The sequence below is a fragment of the Balearica regulorum genome, chromosome 10 (assembly GCF_011004875.1).
Source record: "Balearica regulorum gibbericeps isolate bBalReg1 chromosome 10, bBalReg1.pri, whole genome shotgun sequence".
NCBI classification, from domain to species: Eukaryota; Metazoa; Chordata; class Aves; order Gruiformes; family Gruidae; genus Balearica; species Balearica regulorum.
The window spans coordinates 24429820-24451041 of NC_046193.1; the positions used below are offsets into that span (position 1 = coordinate 24429820).

General features: G+C 43.3%; 1 protein-coding gene across 8 annotated transcripts in view; it reads right to left on the minus strand.

The window, feature by feature from the left end:
* TMCC1 (transmembrane and coiled-coil domain family 1) overlaps window positions 1-19912 on the minus strand; it is a 115737-nt gene extending 95825 nt beyond the window's left edge. For 6 of the 8 annotated variants that reach the window (XM_075762560.1, XM_075762553.1, XM_075762550.1 and 3 more), the window contains exons 1-2: window positions 19771-19912; window positions 15632-15878 (exon numbers count right to left, since the gene is read on the minus strand). The gene's annotated coding sequence lies outside the window, so the exon portion shown is untranslated. Of the gene's footprint in view, window positions 1-2689; window positions 2753-15631; window positions 15879-19770 lie in introns of those variants that run through there. The other 2 variants (XM_075762562.1, XM_075762551.1) reach the window with 2 other exon arrangements.
* Between the last annotated feature and the right edge of the window lie 1310 nt (window positions 19913-21222).

Genomic DNA, 21222 nt, shown 5'->3' on the forward strand with positions numbered 1-21222 from the left:
GGGGAGAAACACCAAGGGTAATATCAGTGAAGGTACTTTAATAAAACACTATGAGGACAGGCTAAGAGAGTTGGGATTGTTGAGCCTGGAGAAAAGAAGGCTCCGGGGAGATTTAATTGCAGTTTACCAGTAGCTGAAGGGCCTACAGGAAAGATGGTGAGGGACTGTTTATCAGGGAGTGTAGTGACAGGAGAAGGGGTAATGGGTTCAAGCTGAAGGGGGGTTGATTTAGATTAGATGTTAGAAAGAAATTCTTTACTGTTAGAGTGGTAAGGTACTGGAACAGGTTGCCCAGAGAGGTTGTGGATGCCCCATCCCTGGAAGTGTTTAAGACCAGGCTGGATGAGCCTTTGGGCAACCTGGTCTAGTGGAGGGTGTCCCTGCCCACAGCAGGGGGTTGGAACTAGATGATCTTTAAGGTCCCTTCCAACCCAAACTATTCTATGATTCTATGATAACGGAACAAAACTCTTGGATTCCTTTGACAGCAACGTGTACAGATATTAGTTAAGAATAACTCAAACTTAGAATATCAAGCTGCTGAATTTGTAAAGGTAGCCAACTGTAGTCTTTTGGTAAAAGGATTAAGTCAACTGACATGCACTATAAATCAATTCTTCATTTAGTAGTCCCACAACTTACACAATAAACCACAGATCACTTGTATGAATACCAAAGACTACAAAAACTCACTCCAGCACACTGTTAACAACCTAAGAGAGGCTGGCAGTGTTCTTATGTATGAATTACACAATCATCACCAAGGAGTAACTTAATAAGATGTCCTGGTTTCAGGTGGGATAGTTAATTTTCTTGCTAGCAGCTGGTATAGCATGTTCATAAGACATACCAGAAGACGATTTTTCAACATCAGCCTCTTCTCACATCCACATCCTGTTGAAATAGTTCCTTCCTATAACTTTATATTTAATACTGCTGACCAACAAAACTAATGCAGTTTTGTTCCTGAAAGCGCAAATATTAATCCTGTAGATAAGAGAAAACTGCACTCAAGTCACAGATGAGCAGACATCAAACACTCTCTTAACGAGCAACAGATCCCTTTCTCCTTCCAATTACTTTTTAAGAAACATCTTCCTGAATACACTCACCTCTGAATCAAGCATCTTCAATACCACCCATGGGCAACCTCTAAATTACTGCTGTCCTGTAAGTTGTACTGCTCATTGATTGCTGTACCAATAAAGACCAATGGTTCTTCTGTAAAGTTAGAACTTCACAGTGTAAGGACCGTAGACACAAACGTCAAAGATTAGGTAATTTTCCTTGTTTATTACAAAACTGTAGTTTTCAGAAATGTTTCTACTGCTTTGCAGTACAACCAATTGCCACTGAAATCTTTTCCATACCTCTTTAACATTCCAGTAACTCGGTGTTTACGCTGTTGTCTGAATCAAAGCTATGAAGCAGAGGTCAAGACTGCTCCAAAATTAAGAACCATGCAGAGGTACAATACATGATCAGTCAGGTTTTGGTATATGCTATAAACATCACATGAAAATCAAAGCAAAATATTTCAGCTATATTTCTATAGCTTGCAACCCGTAAATTTATTAGAAAACTTTCAAGACTGTGCTGCTGTATCTATTCCGTAATAGTCTGACTGTGGTGCGGTGTTATTGGTTCCACAGTTTAGCAGAGCTTCTTGTTCTTCCTTCTAGAAAGCACTGGTTATCTTTAAAGAACTTCCTTCACCCCGATGAATTTCTTAGCTACATAAAGTAGCTAAGAAATTATCGGTTTGCATTAATGTAACAGGTGAGTAGTCTATGAATTTACCCTTGAAATGCTCCTACATTATATTGAATTACTGTTACTTCCCTATTTTTCAAATGAAAAACATACATAGAAAGGTCAAGAAGCTGCTTTAAGGTTATGTAAGACTTTTGGAGCAGAGAACCAAACTTAAAATTTACCCTTATAAGGTTAATGTTATACCTACATGATCTCTCACTGCTTCTCACCGCCACCTTCTGATTTGCTTATGAACAGATAGTGTACAGTACCATACCTGGAACCTACCAAAACCACTTTAGAAATAGCCTGCGTGTAGCCTTTTCCAGGAAAGGATATTTTCCATCAAATTAATAAAACCAGTGCTTCAAGAAAGCTAAATCAAGGTTAAATAAAGATTTAACCAGATCCTTCTGATTTGCTAACATTCACAATTACATACTCATACACATTTTCTTGACTTTTTTGTGAATGTACTTAAAACTTCAGAGACAACATTAAAAATGCAGCCTGCAGGTATTTTAGAAGAAAAATAAATTTGATGGATCTGGGTATATACAAAGAATTCTTATAAAGACCTTCTGTTTTACTAGACATAAGAGGAAACCTTCCTATTAACAAGTCTTTCTTTTTAACTAGATGGATTAAAAGTTAGTAGTTTTGCACTGTGTCCACCACAAGCATGCATACTGTGGAAGAAGTTCACAAGGCTGCAATTTACAACTGCGCGGTTTGCCAAGAGATGACCGACAGCTGACACTTTCACTTGATTTACTCATCTCTTCCAGAAAAGCCACATCCTCACCTACTCCTCTTCAAAACCATACTAAAAGGGAAGCCAAACTGCAGCATTTCCTCAAGAACATCTCTACTTTTTGCTAAAGGGAAAAAAGTTGCAACTGTGTTTACATATTCTACAAATCAGTCAACTAACTGCATATTCTGAATTCAGTGCTTCACTGGACGGCATCTGAAGAGACCATCTCCAGTCACAGTTCAAGCAGGGATCAGAGGCTGGCCTTTTGCAATACAAGAAATACATAAAAAATAGCAATTTAAAGAATTTCCAACCTCTTTTGCCCTTTGTGGTTCATTTTCAGTCCCACAGCATGACATCCCACTATTTCAGCTGCTGTAGGCGCAGCTGTTTCTGGGGCTGAGATGTGAACCAAAACAAAAAAAAAATTAACTCAGCTTTGAAGGAAAACAGGACTGGAGAAAAAAAAATCTGACCACAGAGTTGGTTGTAACAACTTTGGGATAAGGTTAAAGAAGGGAGGCAGCACAGAAACAGGGCCCAACCACCCCAAAATGGTGTTATCAAAAACGTATCTGAAGCTATGGCCACAACAGCTGGAGAAACAGGAACTCACACGAGCAAAGCAAAAATAATTTCATTTTTACAGTTCAAATACCACATTTTGTAAACAGAGAAACTACCTTCCCCAAAGAAAAAGAATGAAGAAGTATTAAGCAAATATTCAAAACACTGGGTCTTCCACAAAGAAGAGTTTTGTATGTATGTAAATAAGGAAAAAACAGACCAGGATTACAAGAGAGAAGCACTGGCTAACATTATCATCAGCAACAAGTAATTTTTCACTAGATGCCTCCATATACTCACAATCTGAAGCCAGAGCTCACAACTGAGTAGACAAACAATGAAGATCTGCATATTAGTTGTAGGGTTTTCAATAACATGACTTAACTCCCTACATTCCAGCACGCAGTAAAACCATGAACAATTGCAGTGTGATTATCTCAAGGAGGAAAAATGATGACAGAGACACATCAGTCCCAGGTGCACAGTCCACACCAGGCAGCGTTGGCTGATCCATCCCGGCTGCCTGGAGGCACACTCACTGAGGCTAAGAGAAAAATCAAAGAGACACTAAAGACCCCACAGCCCAGAGGATGGCGAGAGGGTGAAGATAAGTTATGTGATGTTTCACAAAAACGCATAAGGAGCAGAGAGAATATCTGGTCATCGGCACAATCTGCTCCCCTCTCAATTAGAGATGGGGAAAGCTCCAGGCTTATGTGGACCGTGACAAGGAAAAACTGCTACAGCAGTAAGTGTATGCCTCACTGAAAACGCAGCTTTAAGTGCCCAGTCCTGTTTGTCAAAACAAGCCACAGTTAATTGTTTGAAGAAAATGTTTTAAGCTGCTTTATCAATTTTCACTATTGCAGAGATACATAGCAGCAGAAGTACATTCCCGTTTTCCCACAGCAAACACAACTGTTCCATTAACATGGTTAAGATGAGCTATGGAAGTATTTCCTTCACAGGCAGGATCCTATACTGAGCCTGTTCAGAGTAGTACAACAAAAGCCTACCGTCAAATACCAAATTAATTCTATACATGCAAGGGTGAAAAGGAATAATTCAGTTTCTTAGCTTTCCTCTCTTTAAGGAAATCTTTCACTGGAATAGATTCAATTCTTTGAAGCATCTCAAATGTTTCTGTGTTCAAGTTGCACTCCTACTATGCACTTTTGCTATTAACATTTGCATTATCTGGATCAAATCCTCCAGCCTCTGCAAAAATGTAGAATTACTAGGCCATGCCAAACATTTTGGAAGGACCTTTTCAGGAGAGGAAGGGGCAGAGGGGAAGAGATCAAAGCTGCTCTTATCCTCATTGCCTCTCTGCCAGGAGATGCTGGCACTTTCAACGTGTCAAAGCTGACTCAAATGTCAGGAACAAGTGAACCACAAAGTGGAAATACAGGTATTTTCGTTCCACTTCCAAGGGAAGACAAAAGGTTACACTATAGCTATTTTCAGGCACTACAGAGAGACTTTTAAGTGTGCTAGTCATAAAAGAAAGAAGAGATGGCCTGTCATTTTAACTCCTAGTAGATTCATCTGTGACTATGCCAGCACAGAAGCAAGATTTAGCACCTCTAGTTCTGAAACAAAGGTTTATTCCAGGCTTGGAGTTGTAAAAGGGTTAAAGCAAGTTAAATTAGCAGGCTTTTAAAGAAAGATATCATCTACCACCAGCCCACGCTATGTGTGATTTTAACATGTGCTTTTAGCCCTGAATTTTGGAAAGTATCATATTTACAATGACTCGTGAAAGAAGAAAGTAGAACTAACCTGGCACAGAGTGGTAAAATACTCCCCCTGATGACTCAAAACCAGTATTAATTCTCTGATCTTTCAGAAGTGTTGACTCAACTTACTGAGACTAAAAGATCAAAAGAAGTTTCCATTGGGCTCAGCAAAATCACAATGCTTTTCCCATTGATTCAGGTGCTTTTGGTATTAGGTATATGATAGCCTTCCACTGATATTTAGCATCAAATAAGCTACAAAGTAGAAGTTTGACTTAAAACAGTTTACAAAGACAAACCATATTCAGTCCCAAAATGGGGGAAAGTCTACAAATCCAAAACACTGATAACCATCCCCATACTGCAAGCCAGATCTTTAATACGTCTGCTCTAAACAGTGTACCTTAACCACTCCCTACAGACATAAAACTTGGACTCAAAAGCAATAATATGCATCTCATATGTGATAGCTCCCTCCATGCTGTTGTGAAGGATACCTGAAAAGCTCTCCTATCTGAAGACCACTGTCATTGGAAAAACCTGCTTGCAGGCTGCAAAACCTGACAGCTCACTGTGTTAGTATTGCTTAACATTGCTGACACAAAACAGGCAAGATAGACAAATTCCGATCAGAAGTTAACAGGACTCACTAACAAACTGATGACTTACATTGCTCTACCACTTCCAAACTGTCTTTCATATTCATGACACAACAGTTTCATCCCTGCTCTTCAGAAGAAAATTGTCCTTCCTGATCTTTCTTCAAGTGAGCTAGTCCAGGGAGCTTTTAATTAAGTGCAACTCTTAAATTATATTAGTATAACAGTAATGACCTTAATCTGGGGCTGGTATGTTTAAATGGCTCTTTTTTTCTAATTAAACATTACCAAGTCTCTCCCTGCAGTGCTCCAAACATTATGTTGTTCATCCATTAAACACTGCTTGGAGTCCTTCAGCCAACACTTGACAGAGGCTGGGAGGACCTACCAGTGAAAGGCTACTCTATCCACATCTCCTTACCTACACTCATTCCTAAGAATCTGCTACCAGCTGCCAACAGAAATAGGATACAGGCATAATGTGTTTTAACTTGACTCATCATAGCCACTTCTCCAAGTCTCGGGTAGCTCAAGCACAGCTTGAGACAAGGAACAATACAACTAGGTGCGTATGTACCCTACCAGATAGGAATAGGGGCAAACCAGCCCTTGTGCTTCAGGAACACAGTCCAAGCAGAGTCACAAGTACCTGAAGTACACGGGCATGCTGCTCTGGTGCTGAGGAAAGAACCCAATATTGCCACAACTCCTCATTACAGCACAACAGCACGCATTTGGAAACAGAGTCTGTATTAGCTATAGACACAACTTCTACCACACGGGAGTTGAGACTTCCCTGCTTTGTTCACTGAACACGAACATGTGCATCCCAAGCATGCTGAGGTTTATTTTGTTGTTTGTGCACTAATATGGGACCTTTTTTGTGCAAGGTTTGATATACCAGAAATATGATCACTGTTCCACATTTAACTTTAATCATCTTTCTTGGCACAGACATAGTATTTCACCGAAAGGTGAGACACATTCAACTTTAGCTGACTAGTCTTGAGAAGGCTTTTAAGAAGACTAAATGCCTACACTTTTTGGACTTAAGCAATAAAAATACTGATGCCCATCTATCATCCTTTTCTTCTAATAGATCTAATTTTGCCTTTTTAGCGAGAACACACAAATTGCACTAACACAGCACAGCTACGCAGACACACACACAAATATGCTAGCTCTTCAATATCCACCTCCACATCCAACTGCACAAAGACAGTAGTTAACTCTGTGATTCTGGTATAATGAAATTGGACTTGATGACTTGTTTGCCAATGGGAATCAAGTATTCATACATTTAAAGCCTCAGCCAAAACCAGAATGTTTCCTCCCACATTCATGGCAGAGTCCACATGAAAAAATATCCACAAAATCTTTACCCAAGGCAGCACAAAAAGGGAGCAGATTTGTTTGAAATAAGGCTGAAGTTTACCTAACACTGAGGAGATGCAGGCTTATAACCAGAGCCAAATCGAGACCCATGTCAATAGCTCTTTACAGAGCCATTGTTCAACTTGGGTGTCCACCAGAAGTCCCAGGTCACTTTCTGCACACCTGCTTTCCAGCCACTCGGGCCCCCAGCACGTATACACATATATAGGGTTGCCCATATAGAGTATACCAACTGCTACATGGGGTGACTCCTCCCCAGGTGCAGGACTTTGTATTTCCCTTTGTTGAACTTCATGAGGTTCCTGTCTGGCTATTTCTCAAGCCTATCCAGGTACCTCCGAACAGCACCACAATCATCTGGTACATCAACTTCTCATCTTCTATTGTCTGCAAATTGCATCTGGCCCCATCATCTAGGCCATTAATGAAGAGGTTAAACAGTACCGGACTCAGTATCAACCCCTGGGGTACTCCACTAGTGACTGACCTCCACCAGGACTTCCTGCTGCTCTGACCACAAGTACAGGCTAGAAACATTGACAGTGAGGTAGATGGGAAACTGGCTGAACTATTTCTCATCCATCTTAGTGTTCACATATCTAGCTTGTACTTCCTCATTTTGTCCATGAGGATGCTATGGAGGAATGCCTTAAAAGCCTTACTCAAGTGAAAGTAAGTAACGTTCACTGCTCTTCCCTCATCTGCCATCCAGTCACTTCTTTGTAGAAGGCTATCAGGCTGGTCAGGCATGATTTCCCCTTCCTAAAGCCATGCTGACTACTCCCAATCATCTCCTTGTCCCTAACTTGTAAATGGTTTCCAGTATTATTGGTTCTACCACCTTCCCCAAGATGGAGGTAAGCTGACCCATCCACAGTTCTCTGGATCCTCTTTGTTAAAAGATTCCTTCTGGAAGAGAGAGGTGGCACTGGCTTTCTTCCAGTCCTCAGGACCTTCCCTGACCACCTCAGCCTTTCCAAGATAACCAAGTGGCCTGGCAATAACATCAATCAGCTCCCTCAGTGCTCATGGGTGCATCGCATCAGGTATCATGGACTTGCTTATGCCCATGAACTTGTTTTAAGTTTTTCCTAACCTGGTGTTCCTTCATCAAGGAGTCATCTTTCTTGCTCTGGACCTTCCCACTGTCACAGGGATCTTGGACACTTGAAGGCTCATCTTCCCAGTAAAGACCAAGATGAAGAAAGCAAGCAACAGATACTTTTCAAAAGCTGTATTTAACTGACCAGGCCAAACAGCTACAGGGTTGGGGGTTTTTTGTAAAACACCCAGCCATTCCACCACTTTAATCTCCCACTCTTAGACAACAATTTCTACTAGACTATCATTTCAGATTTCCTGCTCATATTAGATACAGAACGCAACAGTTCACACAGAAGGTTTTAATGAATTTTTTACATGTAACTGATTAATATGCAAGAGTTTTGTATCTTTAGAGACTTCTCCCACTACTCAAATTCTATTACCAAACCTTTTTAAAATAAAAACCAAAAAAAGACCCCCAAAAACAGTGTCACTACATAGCTATGGCAGCTGTGTAATTGAAGAGCTCTTAGAATAGCCTGTCACTAATTCTGACATATTTGGTCCAGAACCTGCTATACCTCTTCCTCACCTATTATTTACTCAGGCTTTTCACCATTTCATGGAGATTGAGAAAATGATACCAATAAACACAAATGAGTAGCAAGCTCAAAGGACCTAAAGCTCCAGAGAAAATTCTGCTTGACAGGCCCCAGTGAGGGGCAGAAATTTACTACAGGAGGTGTGGAGAGGCAACATCAGTCACTGTCTCCCAAAGAGCCTGAACCCATGTTCCTCACCAAGAAAGCTAGCAGTGCTTCTCTTGAACTGCATATCTTGATGTCTTTCTAATTTTAGAAGTTATCAAAAGTATAGTTTTCACAGCAAATTAAGGAAAACCAGTTATCATCTAGAAGAAATCCATCAGTGGCTTTTCTTGTGGAAAAAATTCATTCCTATTCTATAACTAGAATAATTTAACCCTTTCAAATACTTATTAGTCTGTCCATTTAGTAATAAAATGCCTAAGGCTTACTTAAGTGAACGCTTATCAAGGTTGAATTGGTGACCATTTGAACATGAAGCCAAAATAAGGTAATGTTTGGTTATGTAGTTGTGGTTCACTTTCAAAGTTTCCCCTTGATTTACATTTTTATTGCAAGCTGCCCATATTCTAGCCTACTCCCAACCATATCAAGTTTTCCCAATCCAAAACTTTAACAATTTCCATCTATAGTTCAGTTTCTATAATTCAGTTATCAATTAATTTCTCAGAACTCTCAGAAGATTGGGAGTAACATTTCCTATGTTGTTTCAGCTTTAAGTCTCAAGAAGCTTTCCTTCCATCACTTTTTCCAGATGGACTTTAATTAAACATTAATAGTCACAAATATTTGAATACTTTTACAGGTATACATCTCCTCAGCTGATTAAAAGAGGTAAAACTGAAAAGCAGGAAAACAAAGAAGGTAATGAAGATTCAAACAAATTAGCTCTCATACACCAGAAAATTCCTAAACCCTGAGCTAGGAGGAAGGAGAGAGCCTGCTCCCCAGTCTCAATTCTTTTCCAAAGCATGGGCAGCCACAGATTTGGGAGTGTCAGCCTTCCTTTAGATGCCGTGACTTTAAACTTTGCTTTCATCGCCACCTTTGCCTCCTCCAAGGTCTCCAGAGATGTTAGGCTGAAGTTTTGCAGCTAAGTAGTGTGATCTCAGGTTGGTTCTTCCTTAGCAATTGCTACTGGAAGAGAGCCATACCTACACCAGAATTTTAAAGGTGCTGCACTGGTGGCAAACAAACATTTCTCTAGTGACATCCCCAACAAAAAAAGATGAAAACCAGAGATAATTTGAGAGCAGCACAGATGCAGCTACATGGCTATTGAAAGGCCACAATAGCAGCTGTCTACAGGAATTCCAACAGATTTTTTTTAAAAGAAATCAGTAACTCCAATTCCAAAAACAAAACAAACAAACAAAAGAACTTTCATGCATCATAGTAAAAAATGCACACCTTTTTCACACCAATATTGCATCTGGTCACAAGATAAATTAGTAGTCTTTGCTTTTATTGCACAATATGTTCCTTTCTCCGTTATCTCAGTTTTAAAAGAAGTTGTTTTGAAACTTAAGATCAAACCCACTTAAGATCAAATTTGTTCAGGAAGTCCAAGTTTCAGTAAATACCATTTTTTCACACCAAATTTTTGGTAAGTACCTATCAATTATTCTCCACTGCCACCAAAGGACATGCATAAGTTCAGCTGCAATTTATTACAATCCTTGCTACAGAGCTTTCTACAGATTTCTTTTAGAGTGCTACTTCAGGCATTAAAAATCAACAGAACCTGATGGTGCATCATGACATGAAGTGCCAAAGGCACAAAGTAGAGAACATAGTTCCATGAGACAGCTACATCAACTCCAATCGACTCCAACCAACTACTCCCTTTTCCCTTGTCTAACAGGACAAAACCACACTTCTCAGGATGTAAGACAGTACTGAGTTTCTATGGTGGTCTTTGAAATCAAGTCGCTTTTTTTAGCGCTGCTTAACATATAGACATGCATATTATAACCACACTACGAACTGCAGTGTTATAGATAACTATACAGACTAGCTTAGGTATTGGAACAGTCCAATTATATTACTCACCAACAAGCAGATGAAATTACTCTGCCAGCCCAAGAATGGTGCCATTCAACAATAATCCTGTCTTTTACCATTATCTGCAAGAGCTAGTAAGAAGGTAACATTGAACTAGGAACGTTCAACAAATGATTGCTGGTTGTCTTCTAATGAGGGAACAAGTGAGGCTACAGCTCCTACACCGACCACATACACCTGCTGGACTCTCTCATGAATTAAGAGCAGAAGCTCAGATGCCAGCAGAGCATGGTGGTTCTCAAACCAGAAGCTGCCACCCTAAAAGCAACTGAACAAGGTTAGTGACAGTTCTTTTCTTTGAAAAGATAAGCACGTGTTTCAAAAAGTCTCATATAACATGACCACAGAACAGAAAACCCATGCTATTCTAGCACTTCCTTAACAGCCTTGCACAGAAAGGTGGGTCAGCAATAGTGGGTCACTGCCAGTTCCTGGAGTTTGCCAGAACATAGCATTTTTTTTAAAAAAGTTAAGTGCCAATTTAAAGGGGTAAAGATCCTCCTTTAAGTTTCACAACTATCAGTGCCTTCAGCGATTCTCTGTGCAAGTGTATTGTTTTATTCTGTGATCAGCAAAGACTGCCTGAGGAGACAGGCCAAAATTCACTGTTGGTACAGCTTCATACTCCAGACAGCCTTCTGCTGATTTACTGCTACCTCCACAAATGCACACACAAAAATAGTGAGAAATAGCCAAGGTCATTGGATTATAGGTGATTTGTCTCCCTTTAGGTGGAAGTTTGCAGTCTGACCTTTTATTTCAGCAAAACCATCTAAAAAAAGCTCAAGACAGACTTTACTTCCTGGATAAAAAGCATGCTTCATTTAAAGCTTACACTTCTGCAAAATGAATGAAAATATTTCCTTGTATACCTGAACACCCATAGTCGTGAGGTTTTATCACTAAACCATAAGGACAAGTATTAACTCTGCCATCACAATTAAAGACGCTTGTCCATTAACAACCTAGAAGTACCCTATTACCTGGAGTTTCTTTTTAAACTACTTACAGGTGAAGGGTAACCTAGGGCACAGTCAGATGAGCCCAAACTGGCAGCAGCCAACAAGCAAAAAGGTTGCTGCTGCCCTTGCCATCCTCCACTAAAGGTTGCCATCCCCTCTGTTCTGCTAGTTGTCTGCTCAATTCCCTAGCTCTGCTCGTAAAGTAATCTACATTTTACAAAGAAAAACTAGCTTAGGAACCAGAGTGGGGGAGCCAGAAGAACACTTAGAACAATTTCTTAACCTTTTTAGCAGCAACCAAAAACCTATCTGACTGTTCTCTAAACAGGAATTTGTTGGCTTTGCTGTTCACATTAATATTTGAAGGCTTCCTTGGCCAAGCTTACTAGAGAATACACACAGCACACTCAGAGAAGAGTAGAGGGAGCTTGTTTTCAGCAGAGGAGGACTGAAGTCAGTAGTTATTGGAATGACCACAAAAATGGATCAATTCCAGCAAGCGACAGATGTCAAAACAAAAAGAACTCTCAATGGGCATGTTTCTTTAGGAAGCCAGAGGAGTTCACAAAGTTTAGTAGCTTTTGGGCACCAGGGTTAAATCCAAGCTGATCCTAAAAACTACTGGATGTCTTCAAGTGAGTCTGGGAGAGTCACCTGTTACACACAAGTTTTTTTTGTTTGTTTTTTTAAAAAATATGTTTTCTTAGACTGTCTCAAGTAGAGCAAACTTTTAAAAGAGAGATGAAAACTTGACACTCATCAAGGAGTTAAACCAACACTAAACGAAAAAACCACTTTGGATTTTTTTTTTTCCTTCTCCCACAAACTGGAATTGCACCTGAAGCATTTAAAAGACTGGTAAACCAGAACCAAAACTTACTCTCTCAGCACAAAAAAACATCTGAAAACCAACTCCCATAGCAAAAGCGTGACCAGCAGGGAACCTGCTCTGCAGACCCACAGCAGCAGCTGTTACAGCCTCCCCATCCCACCAGACATGACAAGCCCTCACTCCTCTACCCTAGCACACTGTGCAGACCAAACAGTCAGACTTCTCACAGGTATTCAATGCAAACTAACCAAGCTCTTCCCTTTAAGAAAAGTTCATGCTGCTCTTCAGCAAATAATTTTATGTTAATCAACAGCCACCGAGCCACATCAACCTGCACTTTCCCCTAGCAATGACAGAGGCATATCCCACTTTTGAGACCTACTTCTGGAGGAGTATGAGACAGATGTGCAGGGGTTTTACAGCGAGCTGCAGCTCCCACACCACAGCACTGGCACAGGCAGGTTCAGCTGGGACCACATCTCACTCCGGCTTTAAGGAGCTGAAAACAAACAGTGGTGCAACACTAACAGCACCCCAGCTCCAACAGGAATGCTGAAGACTGGAGCTAGAGGTTATCCCAACTGAAGCTAACATGGTGAAGCATCACAGCACCACACACAGGGAAGGGACAGTTTTCCAACAACACTTTCACCTTACTAGTTAGTCAACCATTACTGGCCTGAATCAGGTAAGTTCAGTTATAACAGATCCTTACCAAAAGTCACTTTTTTTTTTCCATTTCTCCAATTTTAACCATTATTCAGCCTCAGACTCATGGTAACACACACACTCACTGCTCCTTACAGACAAGTGATATTACACCCACTACGAGCCACTAAAGCATATGATGCTTGTTCAGTGCTCTCCCACAGGCAGTGATTTACAAACATTGAGCCTCTATGGGTGCAGTACTTCTATCGATCCCAGAAAAGACTACAGTCTTTTTGCTCCAAACTAGTATACCTGGAGATCTCGAAAAACACATTTATTTGCTAACAGGATAATCACCATGGCAACTAGCTTCCAGGAAAATAACAGCCAACGACTCCAGGACAAAGACAGACCACCAAGGAATTTGTTAAGGGAGATCAACCAGCTCGCACAAATCTGAAAAATACTGAAATCTGCCAAATTCATCTCTGAAGAAACTGTAAGCAGGCATCTGCAAGCCTCTCACATAACCCATCACGCAAGTTGAATTAACGGCATTACCATCCATCTCAACACATCAGTGCCCTTTAATGTCTTTGAAACTTTATAGACACCTTATAGAGCAGTTTTAGGGCAACATTCTCCAACGTACACAATTTCACCTTTCAGACCATTTCTTTATATTGAAAGAAAACTTTATCTTATACTCAAATTCTTTGCCACTCCACACATTAGTATTCACTTTTAGTCACATGAGATTGAATAACAAAACTGCAGTTACTGCAAACAACACTTAAATTTTTTTCATGAAACAGAATGTTTTACAAAGGTAGATCAACCTCATCTTACAAATAAGGAAAGAAAAATTAATACCTTGCATAGGGATGTACAGTCAGGGATACATGGAATCTATATATTGTTACAGGTTTTCAGAGCTACTGCAGGAATTGTTCCATTTTCACAGAACAGCAGCTTTTTAGGGAAATGCGTACCAATTTTAATTGATGGAATTAGAGAGACCATAACTTACATAAAACTAAAAAGAGACACTTAGCTGGGTTACAGAATCCAAGTCCCTGGTACGCTATCCAAAACACGCAGTAAGGTCATAATGGGCAGCTCAGCAAGCCATTCCACTCCTGAAGCTCTAGTGTGTTTCTCCAGTTTTCATGAAAGCAGCTCACAGGAAACAAAAACACTTTTCCACCTAATGCTATTTTAGTATACTACCACAGCCAAATAACAATGCCCAGGTTATACTGAGGAACATGTTTAAAGTTTGCTGCGCTAAGTTCTGCCCACTCAGAGAAGTTCACCAAGCTATCACCCCTTGGTCCTAGCTCTGCTTGTAGGGGAATGTCAGAGGAATAATTGCAGTACAGATAAGGATCCCCTTCTCAACCAGAGCACTTCACTGCCAATTACAGCTTACACTAGCATTGCAGACACAGTCCATTTTGCCTTCCTGTTATAGGAAGAACATCATCAGGCTATTATGCCAGACAGGTAGGCAGGTTAGATCTGTGTCCCTCCAGTATCATCTCAGCCTGAATCACTGGAGCTCATGAATAAAACCTCTTAAGAAAAGTGTGTCTGCTAAATACATACAGCAATGTAGCATGCTGAATGATTCAGTCAGGTATCTACTTTCAGCACATTAGTTTTCCTTAAAAAAAAAAACAAACCCCTAATGAATTATCAGTCTCTTCTGGAAGACTGAGATGTGTTTGCCTACCTTTCACTGTAACCCACAAATAATTGATAAGACTGCCCCTGCCCTGGAGCGTTAGCATGGACACCTACATCACAGAAAAGATAACCATGTCCAAGTACTTTATGAAAGGAGAGTCAACAGATGTTATCAGTGCACACTGGCCTCTTCTAAGCCCGTACAGAGGAAGTTAGCCGACTTCCTCATTCCAGGTTCAGAATTCAGCAGGGAAGTACAGCTCAAAGCCTTAAGGTAAAATACAGCTGTATGAGCTGGTGAACTTCTGCGCTTCTTAAACAGCTAAGGTTCTCCATCTTCTGTTACCTGGGTGGGACAAAGCTCCACAGTCACAAAGCAAAGCCCACCCAGCTCTGCTAGTCTTGTACATTAGACAGATTGCCCTATGAGACTGCTGCTTTCAGTGAGCAAAAAGACCACTGCACTATGACCTGTGCAGAGGAAGGCAAGCAAGCCCTATTTCTTTTCTAGCCTTCGTTGAAGATGCTTTCCAGTTCAAGGCAGGTGTCTTCTAACTTCATCTGAACACTTTATCTAGCCAAATAGAGAAACCACCATTGCCTCCCAGGTGCGTTTCAATGACTACTTAATGTCTGTCAAATGCTTGGAAGAAGAAAATATCTACGGAGCTTGGTGGCATCTAAAAACTGAATGGGTGAACAGTGAAGGCTCAGGTCAAACACAAACTCTTCTGAAAGGAAGCTTTTGAATATTCCTACAGCAGGTTCAAACAAGGTCACCCTCCATACAATGCCAGCTGGATACCGTGGTGCTCATACAGTCTCACTGTGCATATGTGTATTCCATTGCTAAAACCATGAATAATGGTGCAGATCAATCTGAATCTAGAAAATGTATGCCTAGAGTTCTCTTCGCCCTACAATCAGATGGCCGTTTCTTCCCATGTGTTATGTCATAGTAGGCATACATACCTCAAAATTGCTCAGGCTAGCTCGTCTCTTTGCATAGATATGCTCACAGTTGTAATCCAAATGTCTTCAACGGAGGTCTAATTTTAAAAATACTTAGAAGTATAAATTCCACAGGAAACTGGAAAGTCAGGGGAGGGAAGGAGATATGATTTATCAGCTTCTACATTTGCAGACATCTGCAGTCAGTAGCACAGGACATTTTCAGAGTAAATCTTGGCAACAAAGCTTCTTTGTAGAGGAGAAAGACCTGCCAAAATTAACAAGCATAGTAAGAAACACCATTAACATCTGCTAAGCAACAAAACAGTACCACAGATTGAGCCTCCCTCAGAGAAAAGAATTAACTCTTATTTGAAATATTGGGTTTCTGCTAGCTTTGACGTATTTAAAATCAGAAACAGCTTCTGAAGTTACCTCATATTCTGAATACTTTAATCTAATAAATTATCTCAAGGAAGAAAATTCTCTAAGCATTCAGATAACATTTGATCATAACAAGCATGCAACACAATGCCACATCACAGAGTGTCTTGTTTCAGACAAAACTTCCCAGCTCATTAGACACCTTGATGTTCACTGTGTATTTTCAAACAGGAATGCTTGTGTGATCAGTGTCAGACTAAAGAATAAAGCTGCTGTTCAAAACAAGGGCCAACACAGAGTGTGACAGAAGTCCAACACAGCATGGATATAAGGTACATACTAGGGGAGTTCCTGCATGGCGTAAACATTTAGGAGTGTTGGCATACTTCTGAACTTACCTAATTTGAATTTAAGTTAAGAAAACATAAACTCTTTGGGGCAGAGACCTCCTATTCCGTGTGTGCATTTCACATAGTATGGCAGATCTAAGTTCTAAATCAAAGCTGTTCAATGTCATTACAATACAAATTTTTGTACCTTTGGTACAACAGGAGGATTCTTCTTTACAAATAAAAAAAGGTCAGCTAGTTTTGCATTATCATAAAATGCTTCTGAAAGCACAAAGAAATTTCATTTTGCAACAAAATAGAAAGACATTTAACTTCATACAATCACTTGTTTTTGTCGTCTTTCCTTTTCCTTCTGTGACCATTTTCACATGCTTGTCCAGAGGAACAATTTTAAAAATTTGGAGCTTATAGTCAAGCTTATAGAACCAACTCAATGTGCTGTGACAACATCCAGCGTCTCAACTGTTTAAGGGTTTTAAGAATTTTTATTTAAGTATTTAAATCATAGCAGGCTACTCACTTTCTAGCAGCGTCGACAAATCATGTCTAGCCTGCCACCTTCACATTGCATTTAATTCATGCATCTTCACTTTTTCCAAAGATGTCAATTTATCCACTACTGAATGTTGTGCTGAATTCACAGAACCACAGACCAGTTGAGGTTGGAAGGGACATCTGGAGGGCATCTGGTCCAACGCCCGCTCAAATAGGGCCACCTAGCACTGACTGCCCACAAAACACTTTAACAAGCCTCAGTGTCAATACTGAAATACTACCTTCTCTCTCATTCTAGAGAGTTAACACGAGCCCTCTATTAGTTCTAAAGAAACTCGCATCTTCATCAAGAGGGTACAATCTTCTCTAAGTATCACTTCATCAAGCAGTATCCAAGCACACTGCAGTAAGCAGCTATCACAGTGCCTTAGAGGACAGACATAAGGGAGAACCACTAGCCATATTTTAGGGGTGAGGAGACTTCAGGCCCATCAAGCGGAAGGCACTCAGCCAGCTCACCGGAGCAGTAGCTTAAACTCAGTGATTCCAGTTACCAAAACCCAGCTTTCATTAGAAGATGATGGCTATGGAACCAGCTGAGGAGAACACACCACATCAGGAAAAGCAAGTGGAGAGAGAAGACTCCTCCCCCCGACCTCTCAGCAAAACTTCCTAGAAACCCAGCCCAAGATATTATCATGCCAATTATTTTTTAATGGTTCAACAACAATTATCTGAAAGACCAGATGAGAAACTAATACAAGGTTTGCATAACTCCAGTGCAAGCCGCAGGAGTCCACTCAATACAAATGCCACCAGTTTACAGACACGCACCAGACCATTTACTGGACCAGAATAGGAGCTGACTTGCTAGATATAAACCCTTTCCTAAAGAAAGTATCTTTTTAAACACACAGAAGAAAAACCCAACTGTAGCCTTTCAATGATTTATATTTTGTATCTGAATTAGATGCAGCTTTTAATTATTGAAACTTTAGCTATGATTAAATAAGACTGAGAGCGCCCAAACCATGCCAGAGATCTGCTTAAAAAACAAAACCCAGCAACTTTTATGTGGTACATGGCAAGGGAAAACCCCAAACTTTTTCATGGCAAAAACCTTTTTTTAAAATGGTATGAAAGCCTGAAGTCCTGATTTATTTCTAACACAAAATCTACACAAAGTAGATTTTCCTGCATCTTCAATTTGCTTCCATATTTTGAATGACTTCCAGATCGGTTGAGTGGGCTTATCAGGCAGCTGGACACAGTGGATACAAAGCTCCAATAAACTTGTCCATTTGGCACAGGAACCCTGTGAGCCTATGGAGGTCACTAAGCAGTGCAAGTCCTGCAAACTGGGCACCCCACTGTCCCCAGACAAGAAAGAGAAGTGAGTACCCCAGCACCAAGATGGGAGCAATCCTCCCAGCTAGTACACCTGGCTTTCCTCGCCTTCGGACAGTTACCAATGGAAAAAGAATCTTCCCCGAGAGGAGCATCATCCTCTTGAGTAAACACGAAGCTATCTGCAACGTGTTAATCCTGCTTAAGACGGGACCAGCTGCAAGGACAGCACCACTTGCTCCCCAGAGTCAGGAGGACCCTCTTGCCCTGGCTCAGGTTCAGGGCATTACTACTTCAATAGCCACACTTACAGCCCAGAGGCGTGTTACTAACAGCTTTCACCTTGCAGAAACATCTGATGTTAAGGTTTGCAGCCAATGGACGCCATTTCTAATGCAGTGGTAGTTACGTTACTCTCCTCCTCTACGCTCCCACTCAGATCTTTATACCTTCAGTTCAAACCTTTACACCTTCTGCCCGCCAAGAAACCTCCTTAAGTTTCCTCATTGATCAAATCTTGCAGTGAAAGCAATACCTCAAGCCACTACTCGTACTTTGTTGGCGAGAGCATTTGTTACTAACGCACACTGGGTATTTCTGGTACCATCGATGACAGTAGCTGTACACACAGGTTAAGCTGACAACAGTTTCAGTTCTAAGCCTCACGACTTTTGGTACTCACAAAGCTCAGAAGCCACGGCTTTACATCAGAAGTCCTCTACCTTAAAGGTCTCTCTCCGAAAACCCGCTTTTAAAATGGCAAAATTTGAGCACACTTACAGGTCAGCAAAATTAAATAATTAGTATCTTAGTTTTCTCATAAAGGACAGCTAAAACAGTGAGGAATAGGTGAAGAATACACCCAAACTTTAGCTGTCTTAAAAATCAGTAACGCCAGACTCCTTCAAAACAAAGAACCCACGCACCAGCAGCGCCCTTGCAGGCATTTCTGCACGCACGGACCGGGCCCCACGGCCTCCCGGGAGGGGCCGGGCGGCTGCGAGGGCTTCACGCCTTCCGCCGGGTCAGCCACCGCCGCCGCGCACCGCGCAGCTCGGCGGCAGCCGCCAGCCCCAGCGCTGGCGAGGAGGAGGCGGCGCTCCCGCCCGCCGGGCCGCCCCTCCGCCCGCGCCGCGGGAAGCGGCCGCCCCCGCTGGGGTGCACCTGCGCCCCCGGCCCGCCGCGCCGCCCCCTCCGTCGCCAGTGCCGGCGGCAACGGGGCCCGCGAGCCCCGACAAGCCGGAATAGGGTGACCGGGGTGGGCGGCCCCGAGGCGGCTTGGGCCGCGGCCCCCTCCCGGGCGGGTCCGAACCGGCCACAGATAGACGGGGCGGCGAGGCGGCAACGCGCGGCCGAACAACAGGTCTGGAAGCGGGGTGAGGCCGCCCGCGACGGGCGCAGCCGGCGCCGCCGCGCCCGGCCTGGCCCAGCCTGCGGGGGGGGGGGGGGGTGTCGGCCCCGGCCCGCGGGGGTCCCCTCAGCCCACGTGCCGCGGGGCCGGGGAGGGGGAAGGGGCGCCCTCAGCCTGCACCGGGGCCGGTGTCCGCGCTGCGGGCAGCCGGGACGGCCCGCGGGGTCACTCACCGGCCGAGCGGAGGCGCCCCGAATGCGTCGCCGGCGGCTGCTCCATCCCCGCGCGCGGCACCTGACCGCTTACCCCGGCCGCGCGCGACGTCAGTGCGCAGCCTCGAGGGGCGGGGCGGGACGCGCACGGCGACGTCAGCCGGTGGGGCCGGGGCGAGACGAGAGGCCACGCCCACTCCCGACACCTCCCTGCGCCTCGGAGCCACGCCCCCAGCGGTGCTCCGCCCCCCGGGCGGTAGGTGCCGGCAGTGACGTGCGCGCCGGGGCGTTGGCCCGTGGGCGCCTCCCGCTGCCGTTCCTCTCCCGTGGCCCAGCTCCGTCCTGCCGGCCCCGGCCCCGGCCCCGAGTCCCGCCGCCCTGGCCCTGCTGGCTCTGGGCTCGGCCGGGCCCGGCCCGCCTGCGGCCTGCAGGGAGGCGCCCCTTAGCGAGCAGGCCGCGGCCCGCGTTCTGCCATGGCAGCCCCGCGTCACCCGCTCACCGAGCCCTTCCCGGGGAAACGCCGAGGTTACTTTTGTGTCCCGTAGCAGGAGCTGGGAGCCCCGCGGGGAAGCCCCGGCAGCGGGAGTCCCCTGCGCCGGGCACGACCTCCGGGAAGGCTTCGGGGCCCACGGGGAGCCTGCCGGGGCCAGCTGCTCCACCGGAGCGCGCACCCGTGCTGGCGGGCCGCAGAGCAGTGCCCACGGTCCTGCGTTAGTGGCCGCCGTGGTGCAAGTAAACAGCTCTACAGCTTGTAATTTCTGAGCATCTTTCCAGCATCCGGAACTTCACCCCCCTCCTTTCCTAGCGCCTTTTTGAAATGTTTTTACTCTGCTGTTTAGTTCCTTCTCCCATATATGCAACTTACCCCTGAGCCCTTCAGCCCCTGTTTTTGTAGCCATTGCCAGAGAGAGGCCTCATACAGAACAGCTTTGCCATGCCTGAGCTCCGCTGTGTGGCTGTTGCCCTTGAGCAGCAACTTCTACTGCCCCAGATATCTGTACAGGTGTTCCATTGCTCCTTCAATCCTGACAAAATGGTTGGATGAACTCCCATTTGAAGTCTGTGATGGGTGGCAGTCACTGAGGTTCTCTTATGTGTAAGCTATGCTGTAGGAAGGATTCATAGACGGTACCGGGTTGCAAATTGGTTTGTGACCTCTAGTTTGCCATATGGAATAGTGCTTAGGGTTGTGATGGTCATACAGAAACTTCTAGAATAGTCAAACTGTATTGTACGTATTTCAGAAGGGCTCCTTGATCAGCTGCTTCTGGTTTTTCACCATCATTTTCATCTAACAATGAATTGCATGAAGTACTTTGAGAAGATGCCAAAGACCAGGATCTCAAAGACACTGCTTCAGTTGACCTGCCCATCTCTCTTCATCTGAACAGCAGCGTTATCTTGGGTGATTGTGCTTGTGTATTTTTAGAGTGCTACACCCTTTCTGGAAGATGATTCGATGAAAAAAATTGC